Here is a 4,069-nt window from a genome sequence, read left to right as displayed (position 1 = left end):
CATGAAGATTTTGATGCAAATTCCATGAGTTTTTAGTTATATTACTTGAATGCTATGAATGGAAGATTTCTCATGAAATTTTGCAAGACTTTGATGCAATTGTTTGGATGATTTCAGGGAAGAAGAGGCTAGGCAAGGAAGCAACAAAATCAATAAAGGAAGCTTGAATATCACATGTGGAGTTTAAGTTCCAGTTTAAGCTTAAACTGGAACTTAAACTACCAAGCCATATAATGCTGGAATTGAAGTTTAACCTCCAGTTTATGCGCATCAAGTTTATGGCGTTTGTTGATTTCCTACATAATTGGCCTCTTCCCAATCACCTCCTTCAGTGCTTTCTTCCTCTTGCTCTTGTGTGTGTATTGCAGCCACTTGTTTTGTTTCTAATTTCCTGGTGAGCTCTGCTAGTTGCTTGGCAAACACCTTGTTTTGGGCTAGAATTGTATCAACATGGTTCAGCTCCATGACTCCCTTAGTGTTGTGTCTCTCTGATGCATAGTAGTACTCATTCTCAGCCACTGTCTCAATCACTTCAATGGCTTCTTCCACAGTCTTTTTCCTGTTCAATGAACCTCCTGATGAATGGTCTACAGCCTTCCTTGATTCATAAGACAGTCCATCATAGAAAATATGCAATTGCGCCCAGTCATGGAACATGTCTGGTGGGCATTTCCTTGTCAAATCCTTGAATCTCTCCCATGCCTCGTAGAGAGTTTCACCATCTTGTTGTCTAAACGTCTGAACCTCAGATCGAAGCCTATTGACCTTTTGTGGGGGGTAGAAACGTGCCAGAAACTTGCTTTCCACCTCATCCCAGGTTGTTAGGCTCCCCCTTGGGAATGATTCCAGCCACTTAGCTGCCTTGTCCCTAAGTGAAAATGGGAACAAAAGCAGTTTATATGCATCTTCCTGGACTCCATTGGACTTCACAGTGTCACAAATTCTCAGGAATTTTGTGAGATGTTGGTTTGGGTCTTCATTAGCACTTCCACAAAATGAACAATGATTCTCCACAAGTGATATTAGCTGTGGTTTGAGCTCAAAATTGTTGGCCTGAATGGGTGGTTTCTGGATGCTGCTACCACAATTCCCAGAGGTTGGGTTTATGTATGAACTAAGAACCCTCCTCTCAGGAATGGCATTATTTCCATCAGCTCTCTCATGGTTGTGAACTTCTCTATCCATGTTGAGATCTAAAGCTTCCTCAAAATTGTCCTCAGATTCTCCTTCAGATTCCTCTTCTCCCAGTACTCTCTTCCCTCTTGCTTCCCTTCTCAGTCTATGAAGGGTCCTCTCTGGTTCGGTATATGGAGGAGTTGATGTCTCTCCTCTCCTACCTGTCATGCAAGAACACAGCACAGGCAACAAACAAGTGAAATACTCTTGGTTAATGGAAGAGTATGGTTAGAGCAGTTGAGGAATTAATTCAAACAGTTAGTGAGTCAGTGAGTTAGTTGCTTGAATTTAAAGGCATAAAGAAAGAAAGCATGTAACAGAGTGCAGAAATTAAAATTCAACAAGTAACTTGTACTGAATTAATCAAAACAAAAAAGAAAAATGCTCAATCTAGTTAACTTCCAATTTGAGAATTGTCAATCGAAAACCAATCCCCGGCAACGGCGCCATAAACTTGATGCGCATAAACTAGTTATGCTACGATTTAGGAAATTGCACGATCGGCAAAATTCCTTCCGGCAAGTGCACCGGTTATCGTCAAGTAAAAACTCACAATAGAGTGAGGTCGAATCCCACAAGGATTGGTTGAGTGAGCAATTCGGATTAGAAGTGTGTTCTAGTTGAGCGGAATCAAGATTTAGATGAGAATTGCGGAATGTAAAATTGGCGGGAAACGTAAATGACAAGAAATTTAAATGGCGGAATCTTAAATTGCATGAAGTAAAGAGCAGAAGCTAAATTGCTGAAATTAAAGGGAATGGGGGTGATTGCATGAATTTAATTGCAGAATGTAAAGAGAAAGTGGAAATCAGAAATGGGGAATTCATTGGGTTATAGGAGATATTGAGATCTCCGAATCAAAACATGTTTATCTCTTCCTCAACCAATGCGTTCATTGAATTTTGCTTGGCAATCTTATATGATTGGATCCCAATCCCTTGGCTCACCAATTCTCTCTAAAAACGAACAAATTCCCAATCCCTTGGTTTAAATGTTCATAAGAAGAGATGATGCTCGATCACTGATTATACCACACAGTTTCATGAACCACAATTTGGTAGGATTACATGTCACAATATCCATCCAAACCCCAATCCAATTCACTGTGAGAAAGCTTCTCTAGCATGAATCCTCCATTCCTTTCCCAAGGTTCCGAAGGATTCCAATTATGGGTAGTTTCTTTCCCAAGACAACTACCCAATGGAATTAGATCGAGAAGCTTTCTAACAAAACTCAAGAGAAAAGATTGAAGAAGAAGATAAACTATTATTGATTCATTGAATTACAATAGAGCTCCCTAACCCAATGAAAGGGGGTTTAGTGAGTCATAGCTCTGAATTCAATTACAAAGATATGAAAACTAGCCAAATGAAAAGGTAAAAGTCCCTGCTAACTTAAATTCTATCCTATTTATACACTTTCTATATTGAGCTTCTGTTGTGTTTCTTGGGCTTTGAGGCCTCTCCCTGCTTTCCTTTTGCCTTGGGTTTATGATCCATAATCTTGATGAGGCTGTTGATCCAAAATCTGTAACATTCATTGGGCCAACTTAGTGATAATCAAATAATGACACATGACTCAATAAATTGAAATTTCAGACTCATCAATCCTTCAGGCCCAATCCCCTAAACCATGATATTCAATTGGGTTTCATACCAGAGTAAGTTTAAGTTAATGTTTGTGCTCAAATACTAACTTAAACCGCAATATTGTTGGCCCAGAAACCTTTTCCAAGAGTGGCGTTTAAGTTGCAGTTTAAGCTTAAACTGTAGCTTAAACGCCAGACACTTCCAGTGATGCCTTTTGTGGAAGCACGTTTAAGCTTCAGTTTAAGGTTAAACTGAAGCTTAAACGTGGAAATGGAAGAAGGCAGCCCTGGAGGGTAACTTAGTCGAACACGTTTAAGCTTCAGTTTAAGGTTAAACTGAAGCTTAAACGTGGAGATAGAAAAGACAGCCCTGGAGGTCGAACACGTTTAAGCTCCAGTTTAAGGTTAAACTGGAGCTTAAACGTGGAAGCTGAGAAAGGTAGCCCTGGAGGTGTCGAACACGTTTAAGCTCCAGTTTAAGGTTAAACTGGAGCTTAAACGTGGAAATGGAGAAAGCAACCCTGGAGGAGAAAACTTGGTCGAACACGTTTAAGCTCCAGTTTAAGGTCAAACTGGAGCTTAAACGTGGAGATGGCTCCCTGGTGCACTTCCCATTTCTGGCGTTTAACCTCCAGTTTAAGGTTAAACTGGAGGTTAAACGTGGAAATGCTTCCTGATTGGCATTCTCATTCTGGCGTTTAACCTCCAGTTTAAGGTTAAACTGGAGGTTAAACGTGGAATGCTTCTTTGGTGAGACTTTCATTCTGGCGTTTAACCTCCAGTTTAAGGTTAAACTGGAGGTTAAACTTCAATTCCAGCATTATATGGCTTGGTAGTTTAAGTTCCAGTTTAAGCTTAAACTGGAACTTAAACTCCACATGTGATATTCAAGCTTCCTTTATTGATTTTGTTGCTTCCTTGCCTAGCCTCTTCTTCCCTGAAATCATCCAAACAATTGCATCAAAGTCTTGCAAAATTTCATGAGAAATCTTCCATTCATAGCATTCAAGTAATATAACTAAAAACTCATGGAATTTGCATCAAAATCTTCATGTTGAATGATTTAAGACAAGCATGACTATTTGGCCCAAATGATTACTTAAGGCTCAAGAAAATGCATAAAACAACTAAAAATAAAAGAAAAAGGCTAGTGAAACTAGCCTAAGATGCCTTGGCATCACAACACCAAACTTAATCCTTGCTTGTCCCCAAGCAAGTTCTGAATTATTGAGAAGAAAGAATGAAACAGAAAGTAAATTCATTAGCCATATCAGTAAGTAATTGACATTGATTAATGGGGTGTTC

General features: G+C 39.4%; 1 non-coding gene across 1 annotated transcript; it reads left to right on the top strand.

Moving 5' to 3' along the window:
• The first annotated feature begins 655 nt into the window (after positions 1 to 655).
• Positions 656 to 759, top strand: LOC112725836 (small nucleolar RNA R71). The gene has a single exon (XR_003164918.1). It is a non-coding gene; the product is annotated as a small nucleolar RNA R71 (small nucleolar RNA).
• Positions 760 to 4,069: the final 3,310 nt, after the last annotated feature.

This window comes from Arachis hypogaea, chromosome 11 (genome assembly GCF_003086295.3).
Source record: "Arachis hypogaea cultivar Tifrunner chromosome 11, arahy.Tifrunner.gnm2.J5K5, whole genome shotgun sequence".
NCBI lineage: Eukaryota > Viridiplantae > Streptophyta > Magnoliopsida > Fabales > Fabaceae > Arachis > Arachis hypogaea.
Note: the sequence above shows the minus strand (reverse complement) of the source record. Positions and strands in the feature narration are given on the sequence as shown.